Source organism: Chiloscyllium plagiosum, unplaced genomic scaffold (genome assembly GCF_037043375.1).
Source record: "Chiloscyllium plagiosum isolate Xiang-an unplaced genomic scaffold, Cpla_swu_hap1 HiC_scaffold_12, whole genome shotgun sequence".
NCBI lineage: Eukaryota > Metazoa > Chordata > Chondrichthyes > Orectolobiformes > Hemiscylliidae > Chiloscyllium > Chiloscyllium plagiosum.
The window spans coordinates 50,992,610-51,019,902 of record NW_028270150.1 but is presented as its reverse complement, the minus strand read 5'-3'; the positions used below and the strand labels follow the sequence as shown (position 1 = coordinate 51,019,902).

The 27,293-nt window shown below is 41.2% G+C and overlaps 1 long non-coding RNA gene across 15 annotated transcripts in view; it reads right to left on the bottom strand.

Annotated features, from left to right (window-relative positions):
• LOC148148538 (uncharacterized) overlaps positions 1–27,293 on the bottom strand; it is a 418,607-nt gene that overhangs the window by 219,348 nt on the left and 171,966 nt on the right. Inside the window, exons 1-2 of one of the 15 annotated variants that reach the window (XR_015758892.1) lie at positions 13,802–13,913; positions 8,254–8,491 (exon numbers count right to left, since the gene is read on the bottom strand). The exons of 11 other annotated variants lie outside the window; for them this stretch is intronic. This is a non-coding gene — a long non-coding RNA (uncharacterized LOC148148538). Of the gene's footprint in view, positions 1–8,253; positions 8,492–13,801; positions 13,914–19,661; positions 20,398–27,293 lie in introns of those variants that run through there. 3 more of the 15 variants (XR_015758889.1, XR_015758887.1, XR_015758888.1) reach the window with 3 other exon arrangements.

Here is a 27,293-nt window from a genome sequence, read left to right as displayed (position 1 = left end):
AAAGGAATCTGCTTAGTATTTTGAGGGAGATAAACTCTTGGTTCAGATTTTTTAGAAAAGGAAATGAGGCAAAAATGTCTTTGAAACAAAGTATGTGGTGCATAACTGCTGCTTTCAACAATTATAGGGTTGTTAACTCTAGCTGGACATATTCCAGAGGATGTAATCGCATGATTACTTACATTCACCACCCCTCCCCAGACTTGTGCCACTGGTTGCTCAACAAATCAGTTATCCAGAAACACTGCATTCCCACACTTTCATGTGTCCTACTTTTTACTTTTGAATATCTAATGACGTTATGCTTGGGATGACAGAGGTTGTAAGGCCTGAGAGAGGTTTCCTGCTTTTCCTTCCCTCAGTAACAACTTGAACTTAGAGAACACCTTTAACATACTAAAATGTTCAAGGCACCTCACAAGAGTGCTATGCAAGAAACAATGTTTCATGTCCAACCACTTAAGGAAATAATAGAACAGATAACTAAAAGTTTGGTAAAGGTTTTAAGATTTTCAAAGGTGGAGAGAAAGGCAGACAGGTCTCTGACAGAATTTCAGAGGTTAATACCTAAGCATCGAAAGGTGTGGACGAGAACAATGGGGTGATGAAAATTAGTGCTAGGTGAGGCCACATTCAGAAACGTACAGACATTCAAGAAGGCTGGAGGAATTTATAGAAGTAGAGAAAAGCAGGCTGTTGAGAGATTGGAAAACAAGAGTAGACATTTTATAAATCAAGATATGGTGGAGTGGGTGCCAATACAGGCCAGCTAAACTCAGGGCCGAGAGGCCACTGATGGGATTTAAAACTGTTTTCTTCAAATGGTTTAAAATGTATTTAAAACAGGTGAAATACCTGTTGTCCCTGCTGAACGGGACATTCCATTCAGGTAGTAATTGAAATGCCGTTGAGTTTTCATGTAACCCATGTGACCCTGATTTACATTTATATTTACATTGGAAATGGGGCAGGAAGATGGAGTTGAAACCTGACAGCAGGCATTATTGTATGGTGAGAGGGAACAGACCACATGGACTTCTTACTCCTATTTCTGGTGTTTTTGTAAGAAACTGTCAAAACTAACAGATTACAAATACTGTACAGCAGGAGCAGAGCCAGTCAGGTCAGTTACAAAATTCCCCTTATGTTTTTAATATAGATGGACATGGTAAGGACCTTTGTGGCAGTGTACCAGGACACAATTGGTACATTCAGACAATCTGGACAGAACTTTACAACCCCTGATGTCAATGTTAAATCCCTGCACCACATTGGGAATAATTGGCTGACTGTGACTTTTGCTAGAAAAGGATACTGGACACATAGAATCTTGTAATGCTTGCATTTTCTCATCTGAAAATGATTTTATGATCCACGTTTAACTAATGAGGGGAGTCAGGTGCCATTTCAACCAAGCTTAAATTGGTAGATTTTCATATTGATTATTTTAAACCATCTCCATCTCACCTGTGAAGGAACAGACATTTCCTCAAGCTAAGCAGTGGCATTACAAACACTACAGACTTCAAAACAGTGGACCTAAAGGTGCCCAGTACTAGAACGTGGTTAGATGCCTTGGAAGTTGAGCTGTTCAGCTGATGAATTGCTACCTAACAGCCAGTTTCAATTGTCAGGTGCAGGTACAATAAGTAAGGAATACATAGGTATCACAAAATATTTATGTAAATCAACAAATCATTTTGAAGAGAAATCCTACACAATGATATGTGGCATCGCAAAATGCTGCTCCTACAATAGGTACTGTGTCTGATAACAATAAACTCACATCAAGTTCAGCAATGGAGACTCTATCTTGGCACTGATGGAGCTATGTCAGAGTTAGCCATTGATATACATATTCACTTCAGCAGTCCTATTTGAGTATGCATTCACACATCATAGCAGTTGTTGAATTTAGAGGGATAAATTATTTGTGGTACATGAGGGGAACAAAAACTTACCAGTAAAACCATAGGATCAAATGTACTGAAACAAAAGTTAGCTATGGCTGAAGTGTATACAGAAGTCTCCCAGAGATGTGGCCAGAATATAAAGTGGCTTTTCAGTGCGGTGTTAAGAGAGTGCTCTTTTCTAAATGAGATGGCCCTTTGTGATGTCTCAGTGTATTTGGAAAAGATGCAGGAAATTCTCCTCAGTGCACAAATTGTGGACTTACCTATTCTATTACTCATTTAAAAAGAGCTTAACCGGGTACAAAGCACTGGATAGTTGTAAAAAGCATCATTTAATAATTGCAAATTCTTTCTTTGTATGAAATATGGATATTGTCTTTAGATCATAATTATTTCATTGTATAAAAGGGAAAGCATCAATTATCCAAAATATAAACCCCCCCAACAAAATATATGGAGATTGCTGTAACTTGTTTTCACTTGTAGTCAAATTAATGAAGAGATTTAATATAACTGAAAAATATAGACCATTGAGAAATAGAAAAGGAAGCATTCCTGAAAGGGTAAGATATTTTTGAGCTGAAAGGTATGGTGTATGAGTGGGTCAGTGTTGAACATGAATCCTGGAGATTGACAGAGTGCAATATATCGATGTATTGCTCATACATGACTAGTTAAAACATCTGATTTATATAAAGTTTGCAGGGTCAGCAGAACGTCTGATACTTCGGAAAAATATTAGGCCCCACCTGTCCTCACAAAAAAAAAGAAGCTCCATTTTAAAAGGGTAGCAGACAGGCCACATTTTCAGGCATCAGACCATGATCTCAGCACGAGCCCCAAACTGTCCATCACTTGTCAGGTCAGCTGATTTTCAGGTACATCTGTGCAGATCATCATGCTGCATTTTAAAGAAAGACCTGGCCATTGGAATAATGATTTAGAGTCATAGAGTATTGGGAGATGTACAGCATGGAAACAGACCCTTCGGTTCAACCCGTCCATGCCAACCAGATATCCCAACCCAATCTATTCCCACCTGCCAGCGCCCGGCCCATATCCCTTCAAACCCTTCCTATTCATATACCCATCCAAATGCCTCTTAAATGTTGCAATTGTACCAGCCTCCACCACATCCTCTGGCAGCTCATTCCATCCACGTACCACCCTCTGCGTGAAAAAGTTGCCCCTTAGCTCTCTTTTATATCTTTCCCCTCTCACCCTAAACCTATGCCCTCTAGTTCTGGACTCTACGACCCCATGGAAAAGACTGTCGATTTATCCTATCCATGCCCCTCATAATTTTGCAAACCTCTATAAGGTCACCCTCAGCCTCCGACGCTCCAGGAAAAACAGCCACAGCCTGTTCAGTCTTTCCCTGTAGCTCAGATCCTCCAACCCTGGCAACATCCTTGTAAATCTTTTCTTAACCCTTTCAAGTTTCACAACATCTTTCCAATAGGAAATTGCACGCAATATTCCAACAGTGGCCTAACCAATGTCCTGTACAGCCGCAACATGACCTCCCAACTCCTGTACTCAATACTCTGATCAATAAAGGAAAGTATACCAAACGCCTTCTTCACTATCCTATCTACCTGCGACTCCACTTTCAAGGAGCTATGAACCTGCACTCCAAGGTCTCTTTGTTCAGCAACACTCCCTAGGACCTTACCATTAAGTGTATTAGTCCTGCTAAGATTTGCTTTCCCAAAATGCAGCACCTCGCATTTATCTGAATTAAACTCCATCTGCCACTTCTCAGCCCATTGGCCCATCTGGTCCAGATCCTTTTGTAATCTGAGGTAACCCTCTTCGCTGTCCACTACACCTCCAATTTTGGTGTCATCTGCAAACTTACTAACTGTACCTCTTATGCTCACCACCAAATCATTTATGTAAATGACAAAAAGTAGACGGCCCAGCACCGATCCTTGTGGCATTCCACTGGTCACAGGCCTCCAGTCTGAAAAACAACCCTCCACCACCACCCTCTGTCTTCTACCTTTGAGCCAGTTCTCTATCCAAATGGCTAGTTCTCCCTGTATTCCATGAGATCTAACCTTGCTAATCAGTCTCCCATGATGAACCTTGTTGAACGCCTTACTGAAGTCCATATAGATCACACCTACTGCTCTACCCTCATCAATCTTCTTTGTTACTTCTTCAAAAAACTCAATCAAGTTTGTGAGACATGATTTCCCACGCACAAAGCCATGTTGACTATCCCGAATCAGTCCTTGCCTTTTCAAATACATGTACATCCTGTCCCTCAGGATTGCCTCCAACAACTTGCCCACCACCGAGGTCAGGCTCACCGGTCTATAGTTTCCTGGCTTGCCCTTACCACCCTTCTTAAACAGTGGCACCACGTTTGCCAATCTCCAGTCTTCCGGCACCTCACCTGTGACTATCGATGATACAAATATCTCAGCAAGAGGCCCAGCAATCACTTCTCTTGCTTCCCACAGAGTTCTCGGGTACGCCTGATCAGGTCCTGGGAATTTATCCACCTTTAACCATTTCAAGACATCCAGCTCTTCCTCCTCTGTAATCTGGACATTTTGCAAGATGTCACCATCTATTTCCCTACAGTCTATATCTTCCATATCCTTTTCCACAGTAAGTATTGATGCAAAATATTCATTTAGTATCTCCCCCATTTTCTGTGGCTTCACATAAAGGCCGCCTTGCTGATCTTTGAGGGGCCCTATTCTCTCCCTAGTTACCCTTTTGTCCTTAATATATTTGTAAAAACCCTTTGGATTCTCCTTAATTCTATTTGCCAAAGCTATCTCATGTCCCCGTTTTTCCCTCCTGATTTCCCTCTTAAGTATACTCCTATTTTCTTTATACTCTTCTAAGGATTCACTCGATCTATCCTGTCTATACCTGACATATGCTTCTTTCTTTTTCTTAATCAAACCCTCAATTTCTTTAGTCATCCAGCATTCCCTATACCTACCAACCTTCCCTTTCACACTGACAGGAATATACTTTCTCTGGATTCTTGTTATCTCATTTCTGAAAGCTTCCCATTTTCCAGCAGTCCCTTTACTTGCGAACATCTGCCTCCAATCAGCTTTCGAACGTTCTTGCCTAATACCGTCAAAATTGGCCTTTCTCCAAATTAGAACTTCAACTTTTAAATCTGGTCTATCCTTTTCCATCACTATTTTAAAACAAATAGAATTATGGTCGCTGGCCCCAAAGTGTACCCCACTGACACCTCAGTCACCGGCCCTGCCTTATTTCCCAAGAGTAGGTCAAGTTTTGCACCTTCTCTGGTAGGTACATCCACATACTGAATCAGAAAACTGTCTTGTACACACTTAAGAAATTCCTCTCCATCTAAACATTTAATATTATGGCAGCCCCAGTTGATGTTTGGAAAGTTAAAATCTCCTATCATAACTACCCTATAATTCTTACAGATAGCTGAGATCTCCTTACAAGTTTGTTGCTCAATTTCCTTCTGACTATTAGGGGAGTCTATAATACAATCCCAATAAGGTAATCATTCCTTTCTTGTTTCTCAGTTCCACCCAAATAACTTCCCTGGATGTATTTCCGGGAATATCCTCCCTTAGCACAGCTGTAATGCTATCCCTTATCAAAAATGCCACTTCCCCTCCTCTTTTGCCTCCCTTTCTATCCTTCCTGTAGCATTTGTATCCTGGAACATTCAGCTGCCTGTCCTGTCCATCCTTTAGCCATGTTTCTGTAATTGCTATGATATCCCAGTCCCATGTTCCTAACCATGCCCTGAGTTCATCTGCCTTCCCTGTTAGGCCCCTTGCATTGAAATAAATGCAGTTTAATTTATTAGTCCTAACTTGTCCCTGCCGGCCCTGTTTGACTCACTTCTGTTCTCAGCTGTACCCGTCTCAGATTGATCTCTTTCCTCACTATGTCCCTGGGACGCACCCCCCCACCTTACTAGTTTAAATCCTCCGAAACAGTTCTAGCAAATTTCCCTGCCAGTATATTAGTCCCCTTCCAATTAGGTGCAATCTGTCCTTCTTGTACAGGTCACTTCTACCCCAAAAGAGATTCCAATGATCCAAAAATGTGAATCTTGCTCCCATACACCAGCTCCTGAGCCATGCATTCATCTGCTCTATCCTCCTATTCCTGCCCTCACTAGCTCGTAGCACTGGGAGTAATCCAGATATTACTACCTCTGAGGACCTCCTTTTTAAATTTCTACCAAACTTTCTGTAATCTCCCTTCAGAGTCTCAACCTTTTCCCTTCCAATGTCGTTGGTTCCGATGTGGACAATGACCTCCTGCTGGCCCCTCTCCTTTGTGAGAACATTCTGCACCCTCTCTAAGACATCCTTGATCCTGGCACAGAGAAACAACACACCATTCTGCTTTTTCTCTGCTGGCCACAGAAATGTCTGTCTGTACCTCTCTGGAATCTCATCTCCTCCACTACACCAAGAACCTTGTTAGAGATTTTGAATTCTGATAGGGATAAATCTGGGGCCCAGTCTGGGTTCTGTCTTAGTTTCTGGTCATTCCAGAAGATTCTCAGCTGTATTAGCCAGCTTTACAGGAGACATTTTCTTGATAATAAGTTGTACGTTATTTCAAATCAAGTCCCTGGGACAGGACAGTCTCTTACTTTTTAAATCACACAGCACAAAGGAAACATTGGTGTCCTGGAGATGTTGCAGAATTTAAAAAGCACGAAGGCTATTGCCAGAGGACTGGTGGAATTAATGTGCTATTGTCATCTTGAATGAAGGTGATTGAGGGGAAGAGTCTGCAGAGTGTAGAAAACAATTTAACTTAGGTAAATCTGGAGCATCACTTCTGTTTGAAACATGATGGTAAAATGAAGGAATATAGATTATAAATAGAAAAGGACAAAATTATGATTAGTATTGACAATAAAGTTTTCCTCAATAATATTAACCAAAACTTGAAATGGTCTCCCAAGTCGGAGAGAGGATGAGGGGTAATCAGGGTGATTGCCTCAGATGCTGTTAAATCAGATGGATCTGTAACAGGGAGATTTCTACCTAGACAGATAAATGAAAGTCGATTGAATGGCTTTACTCCTCTGGATTTGTCTCAGAAAAATAAATAGTCAGTTCTGAGAATTCAAATCTATCTGAAAGAAAGCAATAGTATCCAAGCCAATGTGTGCAATGATCTGTTTGCTGCTGCACACCATTGTTTTTTCCAAATCAACCTAATCGGGGATGTTCTTGCATACCTCTGGAGCAGGTGGGACAAACCCAGGCTCAAAGGTAGGGACACTACCACAAAGCCATAAAAGTCCTAAACCTGCACTCCATCATCCTTACTCTCATTCCATGATTCAATTTCAGTGAGCCTTCTACCCATAGCAGTTCTGTTCTACAAGCCCCTCCTTCTGACCAGGAGTCCTGGGTTCAAGTCCCACCTGCTCCAGAGGTGTGCCATAACATCTCTGAACTGTTCAATAAGGAAATATCAGCAGCTTAACACAGTCATGAGCAATATTCATCTAGATCATATTTATGGTTCACCCAGATTGATTCATGGTTCTAAAACAATGCTTTAATACCCTAAGCATTTTCTCACTGATGTTCCTGGTTTACCCATGTAGCTCACATTTGCTGTGCCATACTAAGAACTGCAGGTCATGCACAAGTGATCAGTTAAGGTTGCAGCATACACCTCAGCAAGGCTGGATATCCACTCTTCTCTTTCTTTTGAAGAGATACAGCAGAATTAATAGTGCTGCAAATTCCTGAATCATATTTGCACAGGAATTACAACTAAGCGATCCTCATTTTTTTTTGCCTTAGTTCAACATCACAAATATCCAAAGAGCAAATTCTTATAGTGAATTAAGGTTACCCATTCCTCCCTTCCTGAATGGTGTGATTTGGTCTTGGGATCTCTATCTGTCAGTTTCCAGTCACAGCTGAAAAGCCACATTGCTCATAGCCAAGTGGCAGGCTTCTCAAGTACCCCGTATATGGCTCTGCTTCTGTTTCTGTCAACCTATATACATAGCAGAAGATTCGATGAGGAGAGTTCAGCTGTAGGGGAATTGTTCCCAGCCAGAAAAGTCACGGTATCTTTCCTCTAAAGGAGCAGCACACATCCAGCATGCTGTTTTCTTTGTTTATCCTACAAACATCAGAACTGACTTGAAGATAAATATTCCAAACAATTTTCTCCCATCCTGTGAGGTTCTGCTCTAAGTTAAATGATTGGCATTTTCAAGACATCAGTTGTTAATATAGAGATTGAGTATTGCTGAAAAAGAGATATGCTTTTGAAGCTTTCACCATGTCAGACACAAGCACATCAAATTTTAAAGGGGTTGACAATTTACACTGCACAACAACAGGGTACTGGTCAGTTGGTAAGTGGACTCTGATTGATGCCCCACGAATGACTATATTCAGAGTATTCTTGTTTATTTTACAATTTAAACAACAGCTTTAGAGGAACTGATCCCTGGTGCATTTTTCATGGCAGCATCTCTGTCAGTCAGAGTCAAATCCTATTAGAGCTTGGAATATGAAATGAAAACAAAAATTGCTGAAAATACTCAGCAGGCCTGGCAGCATCTGTGGAGAGATAAAAACAGTTAACATTGCAGGTCAATGATCTTTCGTCAGAATAAATACGTTTTCTCCTGACATTATATAGCTTTTAATTAGCAATCACTTCTCCCATAAATGATTAGCAAGGGAAATTATCCCTTGTTATTGTTAGATTGACTGCTACACAGCCAAAAAAATGAAGAATTACTGAGGGGGAATGATCATTTCCCTCCTTTTGCTCTAACAGACACATGACATAATAAAAATTGTTGCTTCATGGACATTTTCCAGATTGCCAATTTTAAGACACTTGCCCCAAAATATGTCTCTGATTTGAGAATGGAGCTTTTTTCCCTCCTGTTCAGAGATGCCAATCTCAGAGGCTTCAATTCTGACTCCAATGTGTTATCCATGAAGTTTTAGGACCCATGGCTTTATAATTCAATCTAGCCAATGATAGAAAAAACTCCACACAAACAAAGAATTCAATGAAATGATTTTTGTTGACACATTTGGAATTTGGACTATATTGTGCTCAGGATTTTACATGTAAGTATTATACTTGGATGCGAAGTTTTGCACAACAGAGAGGAATGGTAAGTTATTAAATCTAGTGGAATTTCATGGTTGCAAAAGGTATGCTTTTATGTGAAGTCACTTGTTATTATTAATTGGTAGAATTTTGCTAGTTATCATCCAGCAGCTGCAGGGTGATGGAAAACATGTTTCGTGCTCCAGGGTGTAATGGAAAATCTGATAGTCAGAAGTTTACACAAGCCAAGAAGTGACAGTAATTGCAAATTCATGTTGATTAATCAAAGATGTTTTGCAATCTCTCTTGAAAAGCTTGCACTTCTTTTAAATGACCATGTTCAGTCAACCTAAACATAAAAGCAGAACCTTTTGCACTTACATGCTGCTGAAACAGTGGGATCATTGGCAGCTTGGGAATCCAATTCCTCAACTGATGAGCTTTGCCAAGGCTTTTTCCCAAAAGCACAACATTAGCATACTGCCTCTGAATTTGCCAACCAGACAGCAGGCATGGTAATACACTGCATTTAACAAACCAACACTTTCTAATTAAAGGAACCTCAACATGGAATACTGGGATTCACATCATTTGAAATTTTGGGGTTACAACAACCGTATGTTTGGAGAGAAGACCTCCCCAGGCCTTTCACTCTTTACTGTTATTGAAAGAACTGAAGTGTTGTAAATGTCCCAAGAACGTGAGGAAGAGGATCACCTCTCCAACCAAGTAGATATGGCATCAGCAGCACTGTGATTTCCTCCTGAAGATGTTTCACCAAAATGATATAACACAGCAGGAAGATGGTTAGGATAAGTGGCATTCCAAACACCAATCCCAACAATCTGATTTCCCAGACTTGTCTTATATAGACATCCTCAGTTTAACACACCTTGCAGCTGCCCACATTTCTCTCTCTCCAGGTACTTTACATACACATCTGAATAGTCAACACTCACAGTCACCCTCCTCTTGTAACTGTCTTGCATCATACCTCATGGTGACCCTTCAAAAATGGCATTCTCCCTTCTTCTCATGATCAGATCTAAAAGTTGAAGTTCTAAATTGGAGAAAGGCCAATTTTGATGGTATTAGGTAAGAACTTTTGAAAGCTGATTGGAGGCAGATGTTCGCAGGTAAAGGAACTGCTGGAAAATGGGAGGCCTTCAGAAATGAGATAACAAGAATCCAGAGAAAGTATATTCTTGTCAGGGTGAAAGGCAAGGCTGGAAGGTATAGGGAATGCAGGATGACTAAAGAAATTGAGGGTTTGATTAAGAAAAAGAAGGAAGCATATGTCAGGTATAGACAGGATCGAGTGAATCCTTAGAAGAGTATAAAGAAAATAGGAGTATACTTAAGAGGGAAATCAGGAGGGCAAAATGGGGACATGAGATAGCTTTGGCAAATAGAATTAAGGAGAATCCAAAGGGTTTTTACAAATGTATTAAGGACAAAAGGGTAACTAGGGAGAGAATAGGAACCCTCAAAGATCAGCAAGGTGGCCTTTATGTGAAGCCACAGAAAATGGGGGAGATACTAAATGAATATTTTGCATCAGTATTTACTGTGGAAAAGGATATGGAAGATATAAACTGTAGGGAAATAGATGGTGACATCTTGCAAAATGTCCAGATTACAGAGGAGGAAGTGCTGGATATCTTGAAACGGTTAAAAGTGGATAAATCCCCAGGACCTGATCAGGAGTACCCGACAACTCTGTGGGAATCTAGAGAAGTGATTGCTGGGCCTCTTGCTGAGATATTTATATCATCGATAGTCATAGGTGAGGTGCCAGAAGACTGCAGGTTGGCAAACGTTGTGCCACTGTTTAAGAAGGGTGGTAAAGACAAGCCAGGGAACTATAGACCGATGAGCCTGACCTCAGTGGTGGGCAAGTTGTTGGAGGGAATCCTGAGGGACAGGATGTACATGTATTTGGAAAGGCAAGGACTGATTCGGGATAGTTAACATGGCTTTGTGCGTGGGAAATCATGTCTCACAAACTTGATTGAGACAGAGGTAGAAGACAGAGGGTGGTGGTGGAGGGTTGTTTTTCAGACTGGAGGCCTGTGACCAGTGGAGTGCCACAAGGATTGGTGCTGGGCCCTCTACCTTTTGTCATTTACATAAATGATTTGGTGGTGAGCATAAGAGGTACAGTTAGTAAGTTTGCAGATGACACCAAAATTGGAGGTGTAGTGGACAGCGAAGAGGGTTACCTCAGATTACAAAAGGATCTGGACCAGATGGGCCAATGGGCTGAGAAGTGGCAGATGGAGTTTAATTCAGATAAATGCGAGGTGCTGCATTTTGGGAAAGCAAATCTTAACAGGACTAATACACTTAATGGTAAGGTCCTAGGGAGTGTTGCTGAACAAAGAGACCTTGGAGTGCAGGTTCATAGCTCCTTGAAAATGGAGTCGCAGGTAGATAGGATAGTGAAGAAGGCATTTGGTATGCTTTACTTTATTGGTCAGAGTATTGAGTACAGGAGTTGGGAGGTCATGTTGCGGCTGTACAGGACATTGGTTAGGCCACTGTTGGAATATTGCATGCAATTCTGGTCTCCTTCCTATCAGAAAGATGTTGTGAAACTTGAAAGGGTTAAGAAAAGATTTACAAGGATGTTGCCAGGGTTGAAGGATCTGAGCTACAGAGAGAGGCTGAACAGGCTGGGGCTGTTTTCCCTGGAGCATCGGTGGCTGAGGGGTGACCTTATAGAGGTTTACAAAATTATGAGGGACATGGATAGGATAAATAGACAAAGTCTTTTCTCTGGGGTCGGGGAGTCCAGAACTAGAGGGCATAGGTTTAGGGTGAGAGGGGAAAGATATAAAAGAGACCTAAGGGGCAACTTTTTCACGCAGAGGGTGGTACGTGGATGGAATGAGCTGCCAGAGGATGTGGTGGAGGCTGGTACAATTGCAACATTTAAGAGGCATTTGGATGGGTACATGAATAGGGAGGGTTTGGAGGGATATGGGCCGGGTGCTGGCAGGTGGGACTAGATTGGGTTGGGATATGTGGTCGGCATGGACGGGTTGGAACGAAGGGTCTGTTTCCATGCTGTACATCTCTATGACTCTATGACTTTAAAAACTATTGGTGACACATTCTCATCTGTTTAACTGTCTTCCTCCAGAAGCTCATGCCGTGAGAGCCTGAATCTCCTGAGGTACTCGGACATGTAAAGGGAGCTGCTCCCTCTGCCTGTCATCCATGTTCAGGAGTTTATGCTCCCTAAATCTAAAAACAAGGGACAAACCATTCAGGACTGAGATGAGGAAGAATTTCTTCACTCAGAGAGTTGTGAACCTGTGGAATTGTCTCTCACAGGAAGTTTTTGGGGTCAGTTCATTAGATATATTCAGGAGGGAGCTGGAAGTAGCCCTTGTGGCTAAAGGGATCAATGGGTATGGGGAGAGGGGAAGAATGGGATACTGAGATTGCATGATCAGCCCGTCATCATATCGAATGGTGGTGCAGGCTCAATGGACCAAATGGCCTACTCCTGCACCTATTTTCTATGTTTCTATGTTTCCCAATGGATCTTGTTGCCTATCCATCTGCCCTGTGAATGGGCATATGGCTGAGAAGAAGGCAGCTGGCACTGCTGCTACTGGAGTTGTTGATGATGGTCAGGACTGTTCTTGACTCTCAGCAGAGGTCACATGAATCGCTTCCATGTCTCATAGAGAGGCCTGCAGAAAGGAAGGGCAGCTGAAGGTGAGAGATGTGCTAGTAGAGTGGAATACCTTCCAAGAATGCTGACAGTCACCTGTCAAGCAGTCATATTGCTGACAGAAAGAAGTGGTTGAAGGCCAATCTTTTACCTGGCCACGGCTGAAGTTCTTCAATCTTACTATCTGTCAGCTTTACTGAAAAGGCTCTTGCCATTGTGCACTTGCCTTGGTGACCTGACATGTTACAAAAAAGTTGGGAACAGATGTCCTGGCTGGGAAATCCAGAACTGAATGTTAAAACTTGTCTGTTTGGCCTCTTGAATATTTTTGTTACCAAATAGATCCAAGGAGATTCACTGATCACCTCTCAGAAAGTAAGAAGAGGACAGGATAATATCAAGATCCGAAGAAATGTAAATTTGAAGAGATCCAACACGATACATACACATAAATCTGCCTCCACGTGGTTGGAATAATTCTCTCCCAAAAAAACAGTTTTATTGTTCTCATGTGAGAAGATAGTTTTGGATTTTCTCCAATTGCCACAAACCTTTAGCTCCCTTGATGGTTCATGTAGTATAAGAGTGCAAAGTTTAATACTGAGGGATGCATTAAGCACCATCCAATGCAATGACATTACATGGACTCATTGGAGGAGATCGTCTTTGGATCTCAAAGTGTCAGACCTAACATCGAGGTATCCTTCATTTCTCAGTAACAATGTTGATCATACAAATGTAACTTGAATCTAGTTGCTACTGTACAACAAGCTACATATTGTTCAGGCCAAGAAACTCTTCTTGTTAGACCAGCATGTGATTTTCCTCTATCAAGCACCAAGCAGGTCCTGAAGTTCTTAGCCAGGAAAGAGGATGGTGACAGCAAGGTAACAAGAAGATCTTTACATCATATTGAGTCACTGTGAAGATTCATGGTATAACAATTAATGCATTGTTTGATGGCTAAACTGATCACAAAGTCCTAGATGTGAATTAGCTTCCCTCAACCGGGCAAGAATACACTTCCTACAATTGATCTCTGGCTTGGCAAGAAGCAGCCAAAGTTTCTTTCCTTATCACAGCTGAGTGAAATATGTAAGTTAATGGAAAAAGTTACATTTATTTGTGATGGTCAGGTGTCAGCAGATGCTCAATATGCGATGAAGCAAGGTTCTTGAGCAAGGTTCTGCAGGACATCTGTTTCTACATCTTCATGTTGTAGCATGACTCAGTTTCTCAAGGAAAAAGAAATGAAAAATTGAGTTGAAAAATAGACTATTACAGATTGTGAACTGTCAACATCCTGCGCTGCACAGTGGTCAAATGAGCTACTTCAATCTTCCACACAGTAAGTTATAATTAGAGTGATGCTATTTATGGAGGTACCAAACAAAAGACAAACAATTCCACACAGGGAACCAATATCAAAAGAATTGTTTCCAAATCACTCTCCTCATTTTCCTATGTGACAAATGTAGAACATGATCTGTTGAGTCTGTCTAACACTCCTGTATGGACTTTTTTTGGGCAGAGATAGGAAAAGAACATGTTCTTTTAAAATGGAGCATTTAATTATTTTCCTCAAATTACAATGAGTGATTATAAAAGAAAAATGATAAACTATAAAGAAACCACTTACACCCTGTTATGTTCAAAAGAGATTTACAATCCAAGCTTTGCTGTTCTACATTTAAGTTTAATTTAAATAATCTTCACCAAGTCATTCAGGTGGACTTTCCGTTTTAAACTTAAGATTGTCAGGATAACATTGAGAATTAAAGCAAAACCATTTTAGATAATGAGCTCATTTATTCAATGCTAGTGTCAATGGATCAATTTTCAATTATCAGTCCTCATAAAGAAACTGCTGTGGATTCCTATTTGAAAATGGCTTGCCTAGGGCAGATTAGTCATGATCTTGTTCAATGGTATAGCATGTCTGAGGGGCTGAACAGCCTACTCCTGCTCATGTTTCTTATGTTCTGATGAAAGGACTCAGCTAAATTTAAGTCCAAAACTGCCCTGTGAGTTGTGAGATTTTCTACATGCTTGCTTACATTGGATACATTTTAAGATTTTTGTTCTTTCTAAGCTTTTCTCACTTTGTCTAACCCAGGTAATATTAGGGAAGTTGAAATCCTGTACTACTATTACATTATTTTTGCATTTCTCTGGGATTTGCTCACATATCTGACCTTTTAACTCTCTCTGACTGTGGGGGGGGGGGGGGGGGGGGGGGTTGGGGGGTTATAGTACACCCCAGCAAATTGATTGCCCCCTTTTCGTTTTTAAGTTTGACTCATATGACCTACGTTTTGAGACCTTCTAAGATAATTCTTACTGCAGTATTTACTCCTTGATCAATAGTGAGACACCAACTCCTTTGTTACAGCCCCCCTTTCTTCCCTGAAGATTCTGTACCCCAGAATATTCTGCTCCTCCCTCATTATGTCTCCTTGATTGCAATGATATCACATTCCACTATGTTAATCAACACCCTCAACTCATCTGCCTTACTTGCAAGACTCCTTGCATTAAAACAACCAGCTTTTTGTCTTTACCTGACTATATATTCTCTGCCTTCCAGATTGACTTAGTTTTCCCTCTACACTTACTTACCTGTGCATCATCTCCGACTGCACCTCCACACCATCAGCTGTCCCCATGCCAAGTTAATTTAAACCTCCTGCTAACAGCATTCATAACCCTCCCCACCATCCCTACCTCACCCTTGTAAGGAATATTCCTCCATTCTGGTTCAGGTACAACTACTTGGATATGGAAGGTTCTATCTTCCTTGAGAAATGGATACAGTGATCTAGAAATTTAAAGCCCTCCCTTTCAAACCAATTCTCCAGCCAAGCATTAATCTGTTATATCTGCATATTCACTTACTAGCATGTGGCACCTGGAGTAACCCAAAGAGTACAACATTTGAGGCCTTGCTTTCCAATCTGCTACCCACCCCTCTCTACATTCTTGTTGCAGAACCTTATTCCTTTTTCTAACTGTGTCATTGGCCCTGATGTAAGCCATGATCCCTGACTGTTCACCTCCCCTTCACAATGCCCTGCAGCTTTCAGTGGCATTTTTGACTTGGCCCAAGGGAGGCAACACATCTTTCTGGAGTTATATCAGTGGCTATAGAAATGCCTGTCTATACTCCTCACTTCTGAGCCTCCTCCTATAACAGTCTTCCTCTCTTTATTCTCCCACTCTCTATTACTGAGCTCTGGACTGCCTGCCTCCCTTCTTTCGAATGGTGGTCACACACTCCTTCTCTGATTGTCTTTCCTCAAGTTGTGGGGTGACCACATTTAGAAACACGCTACCCATGTAACTCTTGGTGTGCTGTGCCTCTAACTGGCGCTCTAACTGAAACCATTGGCACTTCATGCAGATGTGGTCATCCAGACTGCCAAGAGCATCTCAGTCTTCCCACATACACATGGGACTGAGCTCTCCTGCCAGGCCATTATAGAGTCATAGAGATGTGCAATTTGGAAACAGACCCTTCGGTCTAATTTGTCCATGCCGACCAGATATCCTAAATAAATCTAGTCTCATTTGCCCTTCTAAACCCTTCTTATTCATCCAGATGCCTTTTAAATGTTGCAATTGTACCAGCCTCCACTACTTCCTCTGGCAGCTCATTCCATACATGCACCACTCTCTGCATGAAAAAGTTGCCCCTTAGGTCCCTATTAAATCTTGCCCCTCTCACCCTAAACCTATGCCCTCTAGTTCTGGATTTCCCCACTCCAGGGAAAAGACCTTGTCTATTTACGCTGTCCATGCCCTATAAGGTCACCCCTCAGCCTCTGTCGCTCCAGGGAAAACAGCCCCAGCCTATTCAGCCTCTCCCTATAGCTCAAACTCTCCAATTCTGGCAACATCCTTGTAAATCCTAGTAAAAGTATTCTTATTCTAAATTTAAGCCAAGTCGGAAATTACTCATGTTTATTTTTTCAAAACAGCTAGAAATCTTTCCTTTCCTTAATACAACTTTAAAGAGGAGAAAGTCAACCTGACCACTACCTCCAAACCAGCTCCTTGCTCTACCATTAGCATACTATCATTAGCACACTATCTACCATTAGGAGACCTGTATATATGAATGATTACTCTGTCTCTGTAGCCAAGAAATGGAATGTTTACGTATGTATGGCATGACCAATTGTACAGATCATCAAAATATTTTATGAATAAAGTATATTTTTGAAATTAAAAAAAATCTACCATTAGCACACTATCTAACATTAGCACTCTATCTATCTAACACCAGTCGTACTCCCATTGTCTTTTGCTTTGGGTATCCTAACAATCTGTTCTTCTTCTCCTTTGTCAACAACATATTTCCATCATTAGGCTACCACTGATCTATGTGTGTGAATCTCAGTTCCTGTTGAGGTGAATGAGCTGCAATTTTCTGTATTTTCAAAGTTTTTCTGTTTCTTTAAATGTCTAGTTTCCTGTATTTAATGCTACTTGCTGTCTTCCACTGAGCTAAACTATGTAAAGTCTGGTCCATTATTTTTAAAATGATCATGGAACAATCATGATTTCTCCTGCCATAGACATTTTCATGCAGTTTTCAAAGAATGTTCAGTGTCCTGAGTGATACTGGTTGGCTACATCCAGCTTGATTCCAGTGTCTGTGGAGTCTACTATTTTTTAATTGAATTGAACTAGCTGCAGTTTGGTTCTTTAGTTAACTGTGAACACTTTAAATGAACATTGGCATTGAATCAAGTTAGCTTCTACAAAACTGACTTTGGGAAACAAGAACATCTTAGCGCTGGCAAGGTAAATTTGTTTTGTGTCCAAGTTCCCATAAAAATTGAATCTGATGCAAAATTGGTATTGCATCATGTTTTCAACAAATCACATGTCCCTGATCCCCTATGGTTAAAGAGGATTGAATTGATATATATTAATGCTAGATTTCTGCATTCCATCAAGTACACTCAGATGTCCATTTGTACTGCACATAAAAGAGTTCTCTTTTGATAATATACCAGTAGGAAATTATTTCCATATGTCCTTTAACTGATATATGTAGCAGTATTCTTGTCTCTGATAAGCATCTATAATTCCTATTCTTCCTAAATATAAAGGCCACAAAATTAGGCAGGTCCCAAAAACTGATGTAGGTATTGTAGTGCATAATAAAAATGTGCCCTGTTATTCCCATGCAGGTAGCATACAGACAAGACAGAGAGCATGCTTCAAAAGTTTTCTTATGTTGCTTTGCATGCTTTGATGGTCAGGAGGAGAGAGATTGTCTGCCCACAGGGATCAAGGCCACACAGACAAATTAAGTAAGCATAGGCAGTGAGAGCAGATAGCAGTGATGGTCAATGCCTGGACTCTAGACATGAGGACCTTAATTCAGGGCTGCAAAAAGTCCAATAACCTCACATAAATGGTCAAGGTCAGTAAATACATCTTTAAATGCTGTTTTCCACCCATTGCACCACCAGCCTCACACTGTGTTCAATGCACTTTCCATCATCGGTAGCCGATCAACAAATTCTATCACTCACTAAAGTTCAGCTCAGAGAGTTGCTGGCTGAACAATCTGATTTATGGCCTTCTTCAGAGACTTTATTACCCTCCTGCTACTTGGTCTTTGACCACCTTGTCGTGTTCTCTGTCAGCTCTACTCATTCTCTGTCATGCTGGATGCCAAGAGGGATGCCGACTATTGTACTCATCTCCTTTCATGGTATAGCTTTTACTAATGTCTTCAGATGAGGAGGAGAGATTACTTGGGGAATGAAAGCATTCTTTTGTTCGCATTATTGTGCTAACATTTTAATACTTCAGGAACTAGATTTAAGGTAAGACTTAAGAGTTATATTCCTTCCCTGTGTTGTTAACACAATCTTGTTTAGAACATAGAACATAGAACATAGAAGAATACAGCGCAGTACAGGCCCTTTGGCCCTTGATGTTGCGCCGATCCAAGCCCACCTAACCTATACTAACCCACTATCCTCCATATACCTATCCAATGCCCGCTTAAATGCCCATAAAGAGGGAGAGTCCACCACTGCTACTGGCAGGGCATTCCATGAACTTACGACTCGCTGAGTGAAGAACCTACCCCTAACTTCAGTCCTATATCTACCCCCCCTTAATTTAAAGCTATGCCCCCTTGTAATACCCGACTCCATACGCGGGAAAAGGTTCACACTGTCAACCCTATCTAACCCCCTAATCATCTTGTACACCTCAATCAAGTCACCCCTAAACCTTCTTTTCTCTAATGAAAACAGCCCCAAGTGTCTCAATCTTTCCTCATACGATCTTCCTTCCATACCAGGCAACATCCTGGTAAACCTCCTCTGCACACGTTCCAGTGCCTCCACATCCTTCCTATAGTATGGCGACCAAAACTGCACACAATATTCCAGATGCGGCCGCACCAGAGTCTTATACAACTGCATCATGACCTCAGGACTCCGGAACTCAATTCCTCTACCAATAAAAGCCAGTACGCCATATGCCTTCCTCACTGCACTATTTACCTGGGTGGCAACTTTCAGAGATCTGTGTACATGGACACCAAGATCTCTCTGCTCATCCACACTACCAAGTATCCGACCATTAGCCCAGTACCCCATAAAGCTAGTGGAATTTGCTGTTGGACAATGTTAAGCTTAAATTTATTTAGCAGGAGTAAGATGATTCACAAGACTGCTCAGCAGAGGCAGCTGTATTTTTGCATTGACATTTTTATTTGGTTAGTAATCAGTATTATTTCCATGCTTAAGGTCCAGACAGCTGAAAGTGGTGTGAAGAAACTTGGTGGGGGGAAGGGGGGGTGGGGGGCGGCACAAGAGTCAGAGTTCTCAGTATGTGGTAGAGATGAAAGACATTACTGACATTACTGAAATTAAGAGGAGGTGAGAGCATGGGGGAATTTGAAATTTTTATGGAGAGAATTTCTGTAGGATGTTCCTGGTCTCCTGTTGTACCTTTGAGCGAAATTCATTGGAAACTCTGGATGTATGATGTGAATGGGCATTTATGTTTCTCCAGGGTTTACAGTGAAACTAACTGAAGTCCACAGAGTTCTACTCCTGATTTTTTTTCCCAAAAGAATACTCCATTTCTATAGTCCTGTTTTGACAATACTGAAATTGATATTGCAATTTATTTCACTAGACTATGAACATAGAATTGAAGATACTGTATACATTAACTACTTCAATCAGACTGAAGAAAAGATGAATTTTTTTTAAAAAAGCAGTTATGTGGGAAGTGAATAGTATGGTTGTTCTGTAACTTTCCTTTCACCTTGGGAATTTAGTTTCAATCCAGTCTAGTTTTACTTGTCTCGGGCTGCTGGTTGTGAAATGATCTGATTCATAACAAAAATGCACCATAGCACAGATAAATTAACTAATTGTGTTTGTTTACAGAATCTGATAACTTAGGGGATATTATTTTGCATTCTAATTAGCATATTTTTGCACAGTTAATATTTGACACTACGTGAATGAAGAAAAGGATCATTTTTCAATCCAGTTTACATATTACTCATGACCAGTCCTGTTCACGACTGAGGAAAACTTCTGGGAAATTATCCATGCAGCTGGTGTGGTTTGTTGCAAGGATGTTTTTCTTGTTATTCTCCTATAGCCACAAACAATAGGTGATACCTTGGCAAAGGGATACCTAAGAATTATGTAGAGGATAGTGAGCCTAATAAGAAAAAAAGATAAAGTTTTAACAATGCATAAAAATATTATTTTGTTCAAATATGTTAGTTTACTTCAAACTTCCTTAGTCTTTTTTGACTGTACTTAAATACAATTCAAGCATTTTTAGTGTAGATCAAAGCATTTTAAAATGTGGCTTTTTTCACATTGTATTAAGAGTTTGAGGGTCCAAGTAGTTTCTATTAAATTACCTCCTGTTGTGAATTTTTGAGGAGGAGAATTGAAATTACCTGAATAAACCAACAATATAGGTGGCCTCTAATTGCTGTCCACTGCTACCCAAGGCACCCTATCTGTAGCTCAGAGTAGGCCACTTTGTTTTGTTCCCTTGATAATATTTGAGAAGGCTTTACTTCCATCACAAAACAATGACTGAATTGTGCTAGCTCTTAGCATGGCCCAAAATGGAAAACCTCAGTTGGCTTAATTCTGAGCCCAATATCTAATGAGCCCTGTCATCCTGGTCCCTTTTTGACAATATTTCATAGTTTTATTTGAGGTGGAAATGATCAACAAGTAAGTACCTCCAAGTACCAAGGAAGCAAATCAATCTGTTGCTGCCATTGAACAGTTCTTCACAGGCTTCTTCCATGGCTGCCATTTGAAGACATTACATAAGTAGCCACCATTTTGCTCTAAATCATTCCACATTATCCTGTTAGAAGTAGAAATGTTTCATTCACAGCAAATTTCAAAACATTCCTGCTGTTTAAGAACTCCGTAGCTCCTCTTGACTCTGACTCATGTTGCCTTTTGATCCTGGCCAAATACTTTTCTCGCTATGGAGGAAACTTGAATGAGGTTGGCTAATGACTGCACCTCACAAAACATGGGTGATTGAGTAGTTACTGTTGGGCACTTTCCTCTTTAAAATAAAAGTAGAGAGAATGAATGCAAGCTGTGTCACATCACAGGGATTACAACCCAATTTTCAAAATACACTTCTGAAGTGAGGGGATGTGGCTACTCATTTCCATGACCTGCAGGGATTAGTCATAGGATCATAGAATCTCTACACTGTGGAAGCAGGACATTTGGCCCAGCATTTCCACACTGACTGTCTGAAGAGCATCTCACCCAGACCCACCTCCCTATCCCTGTAACCCTGCATTTCCCATAACCAATCTAGCTAGCCTACACATTTCTGGATAATATAGGCAATTTTGCATGGCCAATCCATTTAAACTGCATATCTTTGAACTGTGGGAGGAAACTGGAGCACGTGGAGGAAATGCACGCAGACACGGGGAGGATGTGCAAATTCCACACAGACAGTTGTCCAAGGCTGGAATCAAACCTGGGTCCCTGGCACTATGGGGTAGCAGTGCTAACCACTGAGCCACCATTCTGCCCCTTTAGGAGTCTTCTGTTGCTGCGTATAAACAGTATCACTTTAACTGAAGCGTCCTTAAAATAATGGCCTCTGTCCTCTGTAGATGCATCGCCCTCAGATTTACATGGACTGGAACTACATTGATTTACATGCATACTTGCACAGAATGGCTGTTTTGATCTTTCTGTCAACTGTATCTTGGTTAGAGATTCTTTCCTCTGCACACTACCTTGCAAACTCTTCTCGCTTTCCCTCTCCCCACATCCTTCAGTGGTGGCCTGCTAAATTTCTGCCTTGAGCTCATCAGGAAAATAAAGAAAGCTCACTGAAAACAACTAGATCATATCTTGGTAGTATACCAGTGGGTGCTAAGAACAATTCAAATGCAACAAGGAATATCCAACCCAATAATGTTTTCTCGAAGCAGAAGGTATCAAGACAAAAGAATAGTGCAAAGATAGATCCTGGAGGCAATTGTGTAGAAGTGGAAAATCTACATTGCTGCATATGTATTGATCCCAATGTATTGAGTATGACAGGAACAAGTAACAACTTTACCCAAGAGGTAATAGAAGAATTATAGAAGATAAAGGATATAGAAGAGATTGAACATTAGAAAGGATGCAGAGAAGTCAGTAAGTGATCTTGACTCACAGCTATCATATAAAGTGCCATAAGTGATTAGAGCAGCCTCAGTGCTATAGACAGTGAAACTGGACTGAGGTAATTTGAAAAGGGAATGTTAGAAATGCATTTTTTAATACTGCAATGTTCAACTCAGATTGCAGCAATTATTAGTTTAATCTACAGTGGATTGTTCAACAATTGAGTGTATGATAATTAAACACAATTTCTTTTTAACATTTTTCAGCTCTTTTTGAGAACAGCCCTCTTCCTATTGTTATATGCAAATTATTAAAAATAGGCAAAAAGAGCTACAGCTGGACTCATACAATTGCTATGCAAAAGTGAGGACTGCAGATGCTGGAAATCAGAGTGTAGATTAGAGTGGTGCTGGAAAAGCACAGCAGGTCAGGCAGCATTTGAGGAACAGGAAAATCGACGTTTCAGGCAAAAGCCCTTCATCAGGAATGAAACATCCTGCTTTTGCCCGAAACGTTGATTTTCCTGCTCCTCGGATGCTGCCTGACCTGCTGCGCTTTTCCAGCACCACTCTAATCTAGACCCATACAATTGTTATACCTTTATTGAAAAAATAGTATTATGACATATTGTTTTTTTCATTATTACCTGATGTTCAGGTGCAACTTAAAGATATTGCTTATTCAGTAACCTTTCTAGAAAATGTACACATGCAGACTTGGAGAAGAGTCAGATTGGGCTCAACTGTGATGATCTCCTTCAATCAGCCAACACTCAACTTTTGTGTTTACATATACAATATTGTTGTTTACGTAAGCCATTGGAAGGCAAATAGTGCCCTTACAGTAGCACCATAATTATCAACCCTCTCAGAAGAAGAAATGCGTAAAGAAGGAAAACAAATCCATGCATGTAATGCCTCATAGTTTGGTTTTTTAATTAGCATTATAGAAAAATGTGATCAAATAGACATATGAATCTATTATGTGACCTTGTATGTTTTCCTCACACACAGAAACAGATACATGCACAAGACAATTATAACATTACGAGACATTTTTTTCCTTCCTTAAATTTTCTAATCAAATTTTTTTTGCATTGTGGGAGAAAACATTTCCAGCCAGTTTACTCATGGAAACTCACCTGTGGAGCTAGCAAGGTCATACCTCAACTGCAAAAGCTACATAAACATTTGTTTGCATGCAAAGTAAATGAGAACTGGAAAAACTAGATCAAATTTGTGAGTACTGTACTTAGATATGGCCAGGTTGGATTTGTTACAGCAAATGACCTTCACAAATTTAAGACAGCTTTTGACCAATTGACTAATTTATGGAATAAGGAAATGCTGTAGATTTTCAGGAGGCATTCGATAAAGTGTCTAAAAATTATGCAACCCATGCAAATTTGATTATGGATATATAAGGAAATGTAAAACTATGGACAGCAAAGCACATAAAGTGTTTTATATGATGGGAATGGGGTTGTAAGAGGTGCACCTGAAGAGTCAGTACTAGATCCATTTTTTATTCTGTAAGTATGAAGATTATTTAGATTTATGCATGGTAGTACAATATTAAGATTCGCCGGTTGCAAAGTAAGGATAATCACACAGTGAACAGAATCACAAAAAGCTTCAAGATGATGGAGACATATTGACAAAGTGAGAAGTCAGGTGAAAGTTGTAAGTTAACACAGAGGCTGTATGTTTCTTTATCTGTGAAAAGTGGTTGAGGTTTTTGGTGGGATTTTCATTGTGAGACCGAGCAAACATTGTCACTGTATCTTACCAAACTAATTTCAATAATTACCCACTATTGCCACTATTGTCACTATTGTCAAATTCTAGTTCCATCTTATCATGTGCCAATCTTGAAACATCTTGGCACTCAGTCAATATTCACTAAAAGACTAGCATCGCTGAATCTGCATCACCTTTAAAAGGCCACTGTTCACGCAGATGAGCACTGGCATTCTGAAGCTGCTCTGCTTGTTGACAGATGTTCAGTTAGAAGGTGTCGTTGTGTTTGGTTCTCCAACAGTGACACAGGGTGATACTAAGGACAGTCTCCAGCAGGGAAGGTCATGACACCAGATCCTGACAGCGTGGTCTGAGGTTGCCACCTGGGTCAGTTTCCATGGCATGGAGGAACAGCCAATGGTGCCACGTGATGATCAATGATGCTGTGTGCTCTGCCAGTACCACACTCTTATCTCTGCTACCTCACTCTCACCAAACTTGCTACTGCACCTACCTCCCAACAACGCTCATGTTCTACCAATCTCACTATTGCATGCAGCATCTTCCCTCACTCATTCACATTACACTCCAACCTCCCACATGGCTTTTACCAAACACTGCATGGCCTCCATACTGTTACTCATTCACCTGGAGCCCTCTGTCCACATTTGTACCACTTGTACTAACGCTAACAGTTGTGCCAGCTCACTTCCATTTCATTCAATTCCTACTTGTCTCTCAATCCAGGAGAAGATAGCCCACAATAGAGCAGAAAAGGCCCAGATGAATGGAGGTGTGCCCAACATTAGGCTCCTCACCCACCTAGAATTATAGAAGAATCATAGAATCCCTACCTGTGCGTAAAGAGGCAATTTGGTCCATCAAGTCTTCACTGACCGTCCAAACAGTATCCCAACCAGATCCAGCCTCTACCCTATTTCTGTAATCCTGCATTTAGCATGGCCAATTCACCTAAAATGCACATCTTTGGAGGAGCCTGTAATTTACTCCTTTTGACATTTTCTCCCAGGAGGAGAAAATCCTGGCCCTTGCAGGAGTAGATCAGAACCAAGACATACATGTTCCACCAATGAGTAAGCACTGCTCTTCATTCCACTGCAGCTCTCACCCTACCGTCAGTTTCATTCATTGCATTTCACTTCCAACCACTGGCCTGATGACCTCTCTCTATTGTGTCTTTCAGGTACTGCTGGGCTATTCATGGCCTGTTCTGCCAGCTTTCTGAGGATGAGGGTACTGAAGCATCAAAAGAAGCATTAGCAAGGCTACTTTTCCATCTGTCAACAGCCAAGGTACTGACTCCGCAGTTTGGGAGCATTCACTGGTGAGTACCTCGGTGCAACAGCTTCACAGTTGAATGAGGAAGAAACAACCAGGCAGTTGGTACTTGGAGGACTGTCAGATAACAACCTCCTGGTCAGCCCCAGGCAAAATAAGAGCCTGTGGTGTTAGTAAACAGGGGCTTCATCGACATGCACAGGGAGGAACAGGAGTGACAGAGAGCTATATGAGAGGCAATGACCCTCATACTCCAGAGGGTGCAGGAGTGCAGCTATATCACTGGGACTCAGCTGCCTTAAGAATGCAAATGTCTGGCTACCTTCATGGAGTTGGCAGTTGCAATGGGGAACCAGATCCAGCACCATCAGGCTCTGTTGGATACATGTGGGTGCCTGCATTCCATTGCCCCAGCCATCAGTCATTAGGGCCCTCAGTAGCAATCCCTTTTTCACCATAAGGATCCTCACCAACTTTTACAGATGCACCATGGAAATCATTCTATCCAGGTCCTTAATGGCCTGGTATGTCAGCTGCTCTGCCCAGGACCATAGGAAACTACAGAAACTTGTGTGCACAGCACAGACCATCATGGAAGCCAACCTCCCATCCATGGACTCCATATACACTGCTCCACACTGCGGAAAGGCTGCCAACATCACCAAAGACCCCTCCCAACCCAATAATGTTCTCTTCCAATGCTTCTGTCAGGTAGAAGATATAGAACCTTGACCACAAGCACCAACAGGTTCAAGATCTGCTTCTTCCCTGCTGCATAGGCCTCTCTAACTTCAAATAATGTTGATTTTGTTAATGTTGATCTTGCTTCATATACCCTCTGTGCAGTCACAGAGTCATAGAGATGTACAGCATGGAAACAGACTTTTCAGTCCAACTTGTTCATACCGACCAGATATTCCAACCCAATCTAGTCCCACCTGCCAGCACCCGGCCAAACTCTTCCTATTCATAGATGCCTTTTAAATGTTGCAATCGTACTAGCCTCCATCACTTCCTTTGGCAGCTCATTCCATACACGTACCACCCTCTGTGTGAAAAAGTTGTCCCTTAGGTTTCTTTTATATCTTTCCCCCCTCACCCTAAACCTATGCCCTTTAGTTCTGGACTCCCCACCCCAAGGAAGAGACTTTGTCTATTTATCCTATCCATGCCCTCATGATTTTATAAACCTCTATAAGGTCATCCCTCAACCTCCGATGCTCCAGGGAAAACAGCCCCAGGCTATTCATCCTATATAGCTCAAATCCTCAACCGTGGCAACATCCTTGTAAATCGTTTCTGAACCCTTTCAAGTTTCACAATATCCTTCTGATAGGAAGGAGACCAGAATTGCAAGAAATATTCCAAAAGTGGCCTAACCCATATACTGTACAGCCTCAACATGACCTCCCAACTCCTATATTCAGTATTCTGACCAATAAAGGAAAACATATCAAACGCCTTCTTCACTATCCTATCTACCTGCGACTCCACTTTCAAGGAGCTATGAACCTGCACTCCAAGGTCTCTTTGTTCAGCAACACTCCCTAGGAGCTTACATTAGGTGTATAAGTGCTCTAAGATTTGCTTTCCCAAAATGCAGCACCTCACATTTATCAAAATTAAACTCTATCTGCCACTTCTTAGCCCATTGACCCATTTGATCAAGATCCTGTTGTAATCTGAGGTAACCTTCTTTGCTCTCCACTACACCTCAAATTTTGGTATCATCTGTAAACTTACTAACTATACCTCTTATGCTCGCCACCAAATCATTTACGTATATGATGAAAAGTAGTGGACCCCGCACCAATCCTTGTGGCACTCCACTGGTCACAAGCCTCTGGTCTGAAAAACAATTCTCTGCCATCACCCTCTGTCTTCTACCTTTGAGCTAGTTCTG